Below are 12404 nucleotides of genomic sequence, written 5' to 3' on the forward strand. Positions count from 1 at the left end.
CATTGACTGGTTGATCAAACCCCGTTCACGCGATCAGATCGTGAGTGGCGTCTCAGATCGTGAGTGGCGTCTCAGATCGTGAGTGGCGTCTCAGATCGTGAGTGGCGTCTCACAGCCCTTCTGTTCTCAGTAAATGCTGTGCGCTACATCACTGTGAGATTAGCCTGTTTTTCTGACTACTCTTTAGGATTTCATTTAAGTTGCATACATTTTGTTCTTGCACTGGTGTACATTTGTAGCAATTTCCCTTTTGACAGCCATTTTGATTTATTTATTATTTAAGCCTTTAAATTCCCATAGGAACATAGGCCATCGACCTAACTCTTCCATCCTCTCCGGTCTTGGGCCCTCCTCTCAAGATGTTGCCACGTCAGCCCTTCTTTCTTCATCTCCTGTTCTGTGGTTCTTCTTCAGGTGATTCTCGGGCTGCCTCTCTTCCTCCTGCCCTGTGGGTTCCACGTCAGTGCCCGTTTAATGATAGATTTCTTTCTCCTGAGTGTGTGCCCTATCCACTTCCATTTCCTCTTCCGTATTTGAATTTCTATTGGGTCTTGTTTGGTAAGTTCCCACATATTGGCGTTAGGGTTAGAGATGATGTTGGGCCAGTATATTCCTAGAAGGCGTCTGAGGCACCGGTTGGTGAAGGTCTGCAGCTTATTGAGTATGGTGGTGGTAATTTTCCAGGTTTCTGAGCCATAAAGTAGCGTGGTCTTTACGTTTGAATTGAAGATTTGCAATTTGGTCTTGAGTGACAAGTTTTTTGCCTTCCAAATATTGTTTAGCATTGTGATGAGGGGGGCGTGGTTTTGCGGAGTTTGCAGTGGGAGAGTGAGGGAGGAGCCGAGCGGTAAGTAAGTGGGTCAAGTGCAAAATGACGAACACCTGTCTCTGATTGCAGTAATTGGCGTGGGGAGACCGCATAAAAGCTGGCTGGTGCAGGAGAGCTAGAGAGAGAAGGACTGGGGACTTGTACGAACACTCACGACCTGCTGGCTGACAAATGGACTGAGTTTGCACATCGGGAAGAGTTTGATAAAAGTGGACTGAGAGCTGAGCCTAGCAGGAAAGATTGTATTTATTTTGTGCTGTAGTTTTACCTACAGTGAATGCGCATGTGGCGCACCTTTTCTTTGTTTTGTGTTTATTGAATAATTGTACGAGTCCCCGTTACGCCGACCCTGGTCTTTCATCCCTCACAAAGAACCATCATTACAAGCATGTTGAATGTTGTCCTTGCTTTTCCAATCCTGGCTTGGACATCGTCCTCCGTGCCACCTTCCCTTGAAATGATGCTACCAAGGTATGTGAAGCTATTTACATCCTCTAGTGCAGTTTGATCCATGTTTATGAGTGTGTTGTTCTTCCTGTTGATACACAATACTTTAGTTTTTGATGAGTTTATTTTGAGACCAAGCAGAGCAGCGGTTTCCTCTAGTTTTCCAGATTTTTCCTGCATCTGTTGGTGTGTGTGAGCCAGTAATGCCAGATCATCAGCAAAATCGAGATCTTCTAGCTGCTCGCTCAAGCTCCACTGTATGCCTGTTCGTGTATTGTTGGTTGTTTCTTTCATCACCCAGTCTATGCAAAGGAGGAAAAGAAAGGGTGAGAGCAGGCACCCTTGCTTCACACCAGTCAGAACTTCAAATGCCTCCGATATACATCCTTCATGGAGGACTTGACATCTCGCCCCTTGATAGGTGCTCCTTATGATGTTAATAATCTTTGTTGGGATCCCATAATGAGCCATCAGTTTCCACAGCCTTTCCCTATCCACACTGTCAAAGGCTTTTTCAAAATATATGAAATTCACATAGACAGGCAAATTCCATTCGATTAATTGTTCAATAATGATCCTGAGGTAGGCAATTTGGTCTCCACACGATCTGTTGTTCCTGAAGCCAGCCTGGTTTTCCCTCAAGTTTCTCATCGACCCCCTTCTGGAGACTCTTGAGCAGGATATGGTTAAGCACCTTCCCAGGTGTTGAGAGGAGCATTATTCCTCTGTAGTTTTTGCACTGCTGGAGGTCTCCTTTCTTGGGGATTTTCACGATGTAGCCATCTCTCCAGTCAGCTGGGGCATTTTCTTCCTCCCAGATGATTTTCATGAGCTGGTGAAGCATGTTGGTGGAGGTTTCAGTGTCGGCTTTAAGAGCTTCTGCTGGAATCCCGTCTGGTCCCTCGGCTTTCCCTCCTTTCAAGGCCTTAATGGCTTTTCTAATCTCCATCTTGGTTGGGGGATTGCAGTTAATCTCCAATGGTTTTGGGGCAATTGTAATATCTGCAGTCAGTTGAAGAGGCTGCCTGTTGAGCAGGTATCTGAAGTGTTCAGTCCATCTCTTCACCTGGTCTTCCTTGGTTATGAGGAGTACACCCTGTGAGTTTTTAATGTGTGTCTGTGCATGTCTGAATTTGCCTTTGAGCTTTCTTGTAGTCAGGTATTGGTCTTTCAGGTTGTTCTTTCCTGCTGGTTCTTCTGCCTGTTGTGCTAGATCCTCAATAAATTTATTTTTGTCTCTCATGCACTTCTTTTCGCTTCTTTATTTGCTAATGTATATTCTTTCTGTGCTGCCGCCTTCGTCGCTCTGGTTTTACTTATGTTTCCTGCCTCTTTTTTTCTTCCTCCTCTCATTCACTTTGCTATCTGTATCACTGGATATCCAGGGCTTGTTGTCTCTCTTCCTCCTCCCTACTACTTTACATGCGTCTTTCCACAAGGTTTTCAGACCTTTCCATATTTCTTCCACTTTACTTGGGGTTTCTATTTCTAGGGCTTGGTACCGATTGTGTAGTGCCACTTTGTTGGTTCAGATGTACCTATATCTTGAAATTGCTGTGTGTTGAATTTGACCCTTTCTTCCCTATGCTTGATGCATTTTAACTTCAGCTGGATCTTTGCTGTGAGGAGGTAATGGTCAGATCCTGCGTCTGCTCCTCTTCTGACTCTGACATCCAGCAGAGAGTGTCTAAATTTCTGACATACGCAGATGTGGTCTATCTGGTTTTCTGTGGTGTGGTCAGCAGACACCCAGGTGGCTTTATGGATGTTCTTGTGTTGAAATACTGACCCATCAATGACCAAGTTGTTGTCTGCACAAGCTGCTGCAAACCTCTGCATTCTCATTCATGGTCCCTAGTCCTTCTCTTCCCATTACTGTCTCAAAGCCGTTGTTATTGCCCCTTATCTTTGCATTCATGTCCCTCATCAAGATCATGACGTCCTTCCTTTTCCTGGCCTGTAGAATAGTGTTAAGTTGATTGTAAAATTTATCCTTTATTTCATCACCTGTGTCGTTGGTGGGGGCGTAGCATTGTACCACTTGAAGGTTTATTTTCTTGTGGGTGGTTTGAAATTTAGCAGTGATAATCTGTGAGTTGATAGGTTCCCAGCTGAGAAGGGCCCGTGAGTTGATAGGTTCCCAGCTGAGAAGGGCCCTTTGTGCTTCCTTGGACATCATAAATGCTACTCCCTCTGTGTATGGTGCAGAGTCAATGGGATGTCCTGAGTAGAGTATGGTCTCTCCACTCGTCAGCTTGCCCTGCCTTGACTGGAGCCACCTGGTTTCTCCCAGGTTGGGCTTGATGTGCCAAGACCGCTTGTACACGACCCAAAACCTGTCTGGCCTCACGTGGTAAGAGGCTGTAATCCAATACCTGGAAGAAAATAGGGGAGAGAAGAGGACTAACAAGTCAACTCCAAAACATTCCCCCAAAGGTGGGGGTTAGGCGTGGGACAAGCTACTCCACCCTGTAAAAAGCCTTCAGCTGCGGGAACATCGACGAAAATCAGAAAATCCTCAAGCTCTGCAGCGAACCAAGCTAAAGAAAATATGACGACGTGCATGGAAAACCGTAAGGAGACTGTACGTTTGAAGCGGCTTCTGACCTCAAAGCGACCCACCACCTTAGCGACATGGAATGTGAGGACCATGTATGCTGGTGGAAAGGCAGCAGTGATAGCAGAGGAGATGAGGAGGTACGGGACATCCCTCCTTGGTCTGGGAGAAGCAATTTTGAGATATAGGCTAAATTTGAGTATTGTGTGTATTGGGGAGTTTACATAATCAAAAGATTTGGGTCAGTTTTTGCCATTTGAAATGACTGAAGAAAAGTGTCACAACTAACCTGAATTAACGCTACTCTTTGAAATCATAATTGCATGGCATTGTTGTTTTAAACCCTAAATATTCTTCTTAACATTATGCTTTTTAAAGTTATTTGTTACAATGATATTGTTAAAAATAGCTAGCTACTTTTTCAGGGTTAGGAATGTAACTTTACTACTTTAACTTATCAAGCTCCAGTTTCAGAGCAGCTTCGAGTCGACTGTCAGTTTAGCCAGCTGGGTAATGTCATAATTACTGACAAAGCAGGACAGATGGTGAATATTCATCAGCCACACATCACAGCGACGGACTGAAACGGATCTCCGGCGTTCCAGTGAATCCGCAGGTTTGATTGAAACGTCACCTGGAGCGCCACACCAGCTGTGCTTTTACACTTCAGGTAACGATTACCTGTGCACTACTAAACATACTCTAGCTTACGCCATATGAGAGAGAACATAATATAAACAAATACAAACAAAACATGATAAAAATAAAAAACCTCAGTTTTTTGTATTAGTATTTATTTTTTATATATTGTAATGCACTTCCTGAGGATTTATAATTTACACTTATTTACATATACTGTTTGACTATAATATGGATTATATATAGCTTGTATAATTGGTTTATTGATTATTTATGCATCACGTTTCAGTGTATGATATTTTACTGGCCTTCACCTATTTTAGTCATTGTGCTGTAAATGCAGCTATTAAATGGTTGTTTATTCTCTGATATAAATGACAGAAATCCTTTTCTGTAGCTCTCGTTGTGTTTGTAAAGGCTAAAAGAGTCACAGTGTCACAGAACAAAAACTGCTCTCTCTCTTGTGTGTGCCATTCTTTTGAAACAAATACCTTTTTATAGGTATATAAGTCTATGTCAGCCCAATTTGTATGATAATCAATCAATCAATCAATCAATCACTTTATTTATAAAGCACAATTAAACACAACTTGCTAAGATAAGATCCCAGATCAGGCTATTAGCCACAAAAAAGGTGCTTTTACATATGCATGGTCACTTGGCCAGACTCATTGGAAAATGTTCCTGTGGAGACATTTCTGCAAAATTATATTATTGCTTCTTCCACATTTCAAGACCATTTTAAAGTGGAATTTCCACTTTCAAAGTGGATTTTCAGCTTCGGACAAAGTTTGCTTCGTACATTTAGTTTAACTGTTAAAAAATGTACTCAAGTACTGCAACAAAAGTATTTGTAATTAGTTACTTTCCACTTCTGATATTAATTCCTGACCCTAAACCCTAAAATCAATAGTTAACAGAAGCAAACGTGAGAAACATTTGCTGGAGCAAACCATGTCATTTTACCTTGCCTGTAGAAGATTTTTTTTGGGACTCATAAACGAAAATAGAGGCAGGTTTTTCTAATGAGCCTTGGTTGCATGATATATATGTATTTATTTATACACTAAATTATAAATCATGATTTCTGAGTGAAACTGCTTGTATGCAGGTATTTACACTCGAGGACTGAGTTAAGACTCATTCTGCTTGTAGTATGAAGGACCTTCCACAATCTGACTTGTTGCAGCTTGAATCATAATCATACAGTTTTCAATCGTTGGAGACTGACGCTGATGTATGAGAACTGAACTGAGCTGGACGATGACATTTTCAGCAGAACTGCTTTATGGATGAAGTGAACTAATTTAATAATTGATGATCTTTACAGCAGAACTGAATCAATACTGAACCGACTTCAGCTAAACAATGTCACTATTGACTATTTGGAGCTGCTTTACAGCCGAAATTAAAACTGTTTGCATCATTTAATCATTATTTTCCTGTTTATCTCTGTGAAATGATGTGATAAAACTAACCTCATGAACGACCCAAATCCATCCTAATGTAATTTCATGTACTTGAAGAGGAAGGGGCTCGTGTGGGAACTGAAGCTCTGAATGAATCTGAACTGATGCCGTTCGCTGAGAGACCTGAGGGACGCCGCTCTGTTTAATTAAGTTAATCTAGTCCTCTTGAGAAAGTTGGGAAGGTTAGTTCACCCAATTTTTGAATTGTTTAAATGTGCATTTATGCTAATTTAGACACCAATCAACCTGCACACTGTGTGGAGTGTTTCTGACATGATAAACAGCTCAAAGTCTCATATGGCTAATTCCCATTTCTCCTCTAGAGTTTGTACATTTATTTGGTTATCAAGCTGTTGGTTTTCCTCTTAGAAGTATCACTCTCTGATATTATCATTTTATGTACAACAAATAAGAATATCATAAAAAAAAGTTGACCCTGGTTTAGCCAAAATAGCTTCTATGACATGTGCTCATTTGCTGCTTATTCAAGGGAAAAGGGAATTCCTCTGAGTTTTTACATTGCTTAATTACTCTTATTATAGCTTAGCTTGGCTGTGCCTGTCATCATGTGCTTCTCTTGTAAAGGTACTGTGTAGGATCCAGACTTTAGTCTGTTACCCGGTTGGGTGTCTGATATAGGCTTGTTGTGGCCTTGTCACCTCTGTCACAAAATGAAAAATGGTTCTGGCTCTCGTCCAGGGCCTTTGGATTGCCTCTCCCGGCACTTTCGTCCTGTCTAAACCTCTGTCTAGGTAAACGGCATGAATTCACAGGATAATCACAAGGGCTCTGACTCTTAGAGCCACACAGGACTGCTTTCTGTTCCTCTGATTCACACAGAAACATTCACCTGTTCTGCTGACTTGTAGAAACATTTTTGAGATAAAACCGACACACTGTACTCTGTAGTGCATAACGGTTTTAAATACAATTAGCACAAGTTATTTAAGATCTCACAACATGCACTAAACTTAATTTGCCCCCCCAACATTTGAGTATTTCTTTTATTGGATGACATACAGTATGGATGAAATGATAGATGAAATCCATTCCAGTGACTGCACAGCTCATCGTATCCCGTGTCTTTGAGTCCCGACTGGTGTAACGGCACCCATTTTATCCACCATGAGGAAGCATCAGGCCGGAGATCGTGTGTAGAGCGTCTCTGCCATTGACTGAATTAAAGTCCTGAGACGCAGAGCCACAAAATGTACTTATGAATGTGAACATCTCTGCGATGTCTCAGAGGGCTGATCTGCTTAACAGTGAACGACCTGCTGAATACATCAATGCCAACGGATGTTACACTATTCAAAAGAATGCAGATGAGAATGAGACGGGCTGTCATTTCCCCTGGGTATACAGTGATGTCTTTCAGCTGAATGGAAATGCATGTTTTATATATCAAGTGCTTTCTTATGTAACTATACTGGGTAATGTGTGAGTCAAAGAGGAGACACAGGGGATGCTGTATTCTTTCATAATCTTCTCTTTTTAGTCTTTGACTTCTTGACAGCTCATGTAGCAGACAGCATTAACCGCAGGAGTGGAGAGGGATTCAGGAAAACATTTGGCATTGAATGGTGTAGGTGAAAATGTGAGGTGTGAGTGTGTCTCTTTGGAGTAATAAAATAGACCGACTCCAGTAGTCAAGTCACCATAATTTATATAGCGCTTTTAACAATATAGATTGTTTAAAAGCAGCTTTACAGTGATAACAGGAGATTACAGTAACAGAGATTGTTTTAGCTTTACAGCAGCACTAGAATAAAGTTATTGTCCAGATAAAGTTAGTTTCAATTGATTCACTTCCGTTGCAGAGATCATAAGTTATTAACTGAGCGGCCGCTAACACACACCGTTCTAACAGAAAACCCTTAATGCTATCCGGCCGCTCATTTGCATAAATACAGAACGCAAACCATGAAATAGGTTCCAGAGTACAAGCCTTGAAAAATTTATAATACAGAATTTTGTATTGCTTTTATTGCGGACTGCGGTAAACCTTGGGATAAACCGAGAGACTAATATTAGCGTAGACGCCATCCTTCTTATGATGTAACGAGTACATCAGGATTTATGGGAAGTGTTCCCAGTTCCGGCTGATCAAAACTATGCAGCCTAATATTGATTTATAGAAGTCTATAGAGTGTTATGTGTATGCTAGGTCAAAGAGATGTGTTTTTAGTCTAGCTTCTAACTGACAGACTGTGTCTGCTTCCCGGACAATGTTAGGAAGATTGTTCCAGAGTTTTGGTGCTAAATAGGAAAAGGATATTTTAAAATTTATATGATGTTTAATAGGGAGCCAATGCAGTGTTGACAGAACCGGGCTAATATGGTCATACTTCCTGGTTCTGGTAAGAACTCTAGCGGCTGCGTTTTGAACTAGCTGTAGTTTGTTTATTAAGCGTGTAGGGCAACAACCCAGTAGAGCATTACAATAATCTACCCATGAACTAACTATTCTGCACCTGGGACGCATCTCTCTGTAGGCATTGGCGTGGTTCTGACGTCAGAGAGTACCACAACTTCCAATAGGAAAATTCAACTGCAGTAGCCACAGTTCAACCTGAAAAGGGCAGCACTCGGACGTTTTTACACCATATATTGTAGAAATAAAACACTTTAAACCCAAATGTGTCACAGTGTTGGTTTGTGTTTTCCCCGGGTGTCCACTAGAGGTCTCTTTCCCTTACTGTCACCATTCATTCTGGAACTGCATTTCCCACGATCCTTTGTCTGTTCTCATCACTCATCATTGCACGCAGCTGTTTTCCATTACATTGTTTAGTTCTGTGTATAAATACCCTGTCTGTTTCAGTCCATGTCATGGAGTCGTTGTTTTATGTCCCCACGCTTCTGAGGTTTGTTTCTGCTCGTTTCTCGTTTTTGTTGTTTTGTTCTTGGATTGCTTATACGGTGTTTGACCCTTGCCTGGACTGGATTACGTGTACGGATTACCCAATAAATATACTGCTACTGGATCTACTGTTTCCCTGTGTGTGTGTCGTGACAGAACGACTCCGTCCTCAAGATCCAGCGGTATGTTTTTTAATATCTCTTCCCCAGCCACCGAGTGGGAGAGAAGGGATTTGTTTGAGGGGACCCGGTTGGTCAAGTTTCGCGGGACCCGTGGAGGTCGCAGTGGAGGAGGTGGTCGAGAGGAATTCCAACACCATTTTCCACTCAGGCCCCTCTTCGACCCTGGGCTGGTGCGATCCAGTCCTGAGTTTCATCCGGCGCTGTTTCCATCCAGCCCAGAGCGCGCACTTCACCAGTGGAAACGGCGGAGGAGGAGGAAGACCTCTAGCCTCTCCAAAGGACCGGAGGCCGTGTCCCAGCAGCCCGCCGCTTTTCTGGAGGCTGATTCGGAGATGGTTCACGTCCCATTTGCCCAGTCAGAGACTGTTCACGTCGCGTCTGCCCAGCGAGAGACTGTTCACGTCGCGTCTGCCCAGCGAGAGACTGTTTACGTCACGTCTGCCCAGCGAGAGACTGTTTACGTCACGTCTGCCCAGCGAGAGACTGTTCAAGTCACGTCTGCCCAGCAAGAGACTGTTCAAGTCACGTCTGCCCAGCAAGAGACTGTTCAAGTCACGTCTGCCCAGCGAGAGACTGTTCAAGTCACGTCTGCCCAGCGAGAGACTGTTCAAGTCACGTCTGCCCAGCGAGAGACTGTTCACGTTCCGTCTGCCTTCATGGACCTGGACTATCTGGAGCGTCTGGCTCGGATCCTGGACATGCCCGTGTCTACTATGCCGGAGGCAGAGCCAGTGTCTCCTGTCCCAGAGCCGGAGGCAGAGCCAGTGTCTCCTGTCCCAGAGCCGGAGGCAGAGCCAGTGTCTCCTGTCCCAGAGCCGGAGGCAGAGCCAGTGTCTCCTGTCCCAGAGCCGGAGGCAGAGCCAGCGTCTCCTGTCCCAGAGCCGGAGGCAGAGCCAGCGTCTCCTGTCCCAGAGCCGGAGGCAGAGCCAGCGTCTCCTGTCCCAGAGCCGGAGGCAGAGCCAGCGTCTCCTGTCCCAGAGCCGGAGGCAGAGCCAGCGTCTCCTGTCCCAGAACCGGAGGCAGAGCCAGCGTCTCCTGTCCCAGAGCCGGAGGCAGAGCCAGCGTCTCCTGTCCCAGAGCCGGAGGCAGAGCCAGCGTCTCCTGTCCCAGAGCCGGAGGCAGAGCCAGCGTCTCCTGTCCCAGAGCCGGAGGCAGAGCCAGCGTCTCCTGTCCCAGAGCCGGAGGCAGAGCCAGCGTCTCCTGTCCCAGAGCCGGAGGCAGAGCCAGCGTCTCCTGTCCCAGAGCCGGAGGCAGAGCCAGCGTCTCCTGTCCCAGAGCCGGAGGCAGAGCCAGCGTCTCCTGTCCCAGAGCCGGAGGCAGAGCCAGCGTCTCCTGTCCCAGAGCCGGAGGCAGAGCCAGCGTCTCCTGTCCCAGAGCCGGAGGCAGAGCCAGCGTCTCCTGTCCCAGAGCCGGAGGCAGAGCCAGCGTCTCCTGTCCCAGAGCCGGAGGCAGAGCCAGCGTCTCCTGTCCCAGAGCCGGAGGCAGAGCCAGCGTCTCCTGTCCCAGAGCCGGAGGCAGAGCCAGCGTCTCCTGTCCCAGAGCCGGAGGCAGAGCCAGCGTCTCCTGTCCCAGAGCCGGAGGCAGAGCCAGCGTCTCCTGTCCCAGAGCCGGAGGCAGAGCCAGCGTCTCCTGTCCCAGAGCCGGAGGCAGAGCCAGCGTCTCCTGTCCCAGAGCCGGAGGCAGAGCCAGCGTCTCCTGTCCCAGAGCCGGAGGCAGAGCCAGCGTCTCCTGTCCCAGAGCCGGAGGCAGAGCCAGCGTCTCCTGTCCCAGAGCCGGAGGCAGAGCCAGTGTCTCCTGTCCCAGAGCCGGAGGCAGAGCCAGTGTCTCCTGTCCCAGAGCCGGAGGCAGAGCCAGTGTCTCCTGTCCCAGAGCCGGAGGCAGAGCCAGTGTCTCCTGTCCCAGAGCCGGAGGCAGAGCCAGTGTCTCCTGTCCCAGAGCCGGAGGCAGAGCCAGTGTCTCCTGTCCCAGAGCCGGAGGCAGAGCCAGTGTCTCCTGTCCCAGAGCCGGAGGCAGAGCCAGTGTCTCCTGTCCCAGAGCCGGAGGCAGAGCCAGTGTCTCCTGTCCCAGAGCCGGAGGCAGAGCCAGTGTCTCCTGTCCCAGAGCCGGAGGCAGAGCCAGTGTCTCCTGTCCCAGAGCCGGAGGCAGAGCCAGTGTCTCCTGTCCCAGAGCCGGAGGCAGAGCCAGTGTCTCCTGTCCAGTTTTGGTGTCTGTCCAGTTTTGGTGTCTGTTCCGGAGCTAATGCCTGTTCCTGAGCCAGTGTCTGTTCCAGAGCTGGAGCCAGTGGCTGTTTTAGAGCCAGAGCCGGTGCCGTCTGTTCCAGAGCCGGTGTCTGCTGTTCCACAGCCGGTGTCTGCTATTCCTGAGCCGGTGTCTGCTATTCCTGAGCCAGTGCCAGTGTCTGTTCCAGAGCCTCTGCCCTGGCCGCCCGAGGGGTCTGCTCCGCCCTGGCCGCCCGAGGGGTCTGCACCGCCCTGGCCGCCCGAGGTGTCTGCACCGCCCTGGCCGCCCGAGGTGTCTGCACCGCCCTGGCCGCCCGAGGAGTCTGCACCGCCCTGGCCCCCCGAGGGGTCTGCACCGCCCTGGCCGCCCGAGGGGTCTTCACCGCCCTGGCCGCCCGAGGGGTCTTCACCGCCCTGGCCGCCCGAGGGGTCTTCACCGCCCTGGCCGCCCGAGGGGTCTTCACCGCCCTGGCCGCCCGAGGGGTCTTCACCGCCCTGGCCGCCCGAGGGGTCTTCACCGCCCTGGCCGCCCGATGGACCGTCTGCTTCGCCCTGGCCGCCGGCTAAGCCATCACCCCCTGTCTCTGTTTCCTTCCATGGACCTGGCCCCCCATCCCTCCCCCTGATCCTCCACCGTTCCACCTCCCTCCTGGACTCTTGTTTTGTTTGTTTTTTGTGGGTCTTGGAGCGTCTGGTAGCCGCTCCGTAGAGGGGGGGTTATGTCACAGTGTTGGTTTGTGTTTTCCCCTTTAAGATGGAAAAATGTGGTTTTACAGATTATACACACACACAGAGACACACACGCCGGTTCCTAACCGACGACGAGGACTTGACAGGGCAGCATCAAGTGTTAGACAGTATTTTAGGTTATTACATGAGGAACTTTTTTATTCCAATAATTAGAGTCTCTGTTTTTTCAGAATTTAGTAGTAGGAAATTACTAATCATCCAGTTTTTTAAATCCGCTATGCATTCTGTTAATTTTGTGGATTGGTAAGTTTCGTCAGGGCTTGAAGAAATATAGAGATGAGTATCATCATCATAACAGTGAAAACTAATGCCATGTTACCTAATGATATCTCCTAAGGGTAGCATGTACAGAGTGTGTGTGTGCGCGTGTAGCATGTACAGAGGAAACCGCAGCGGTCCTAGTATTGAGCCTTGTGGTACGCCATACTGAACTTTTGACGGATAAGACA

The 12404-nt window shown here is 47.3% G+C and overlaps 1 pseudogene; it reads right to left on the reverse strand.

The window, feature by feature from the left end:
* Positions 1 to 317: 317 nt before the first annotated feature.
* On the reverse strand, positions 318 to 3912 carry LOC143746307 (uncharacterized; annotated as a pseudogene).
* Between the last annotated feature and the right edge of the window lie 8492 nt (positions 3913 to 12404).

The sequence above is a fragment of the Siphateles boraxobius genome, unplaced genomic scaffold, assembly GCF_051911475.1.
Source record: "Siphateles boraxobius isolate OS27281-9 unplaced genomic scaffold, OSU_SipBor_1 219, whole genome shotgun sequence".
Taxonomy (NCBI): domain Eukaryota; kingdom Metazoa; phylum Chordata; class Actinopteri; order Cypriniformes; family Leuciscidae; genus Siphateles; species Siphateles boraxobius.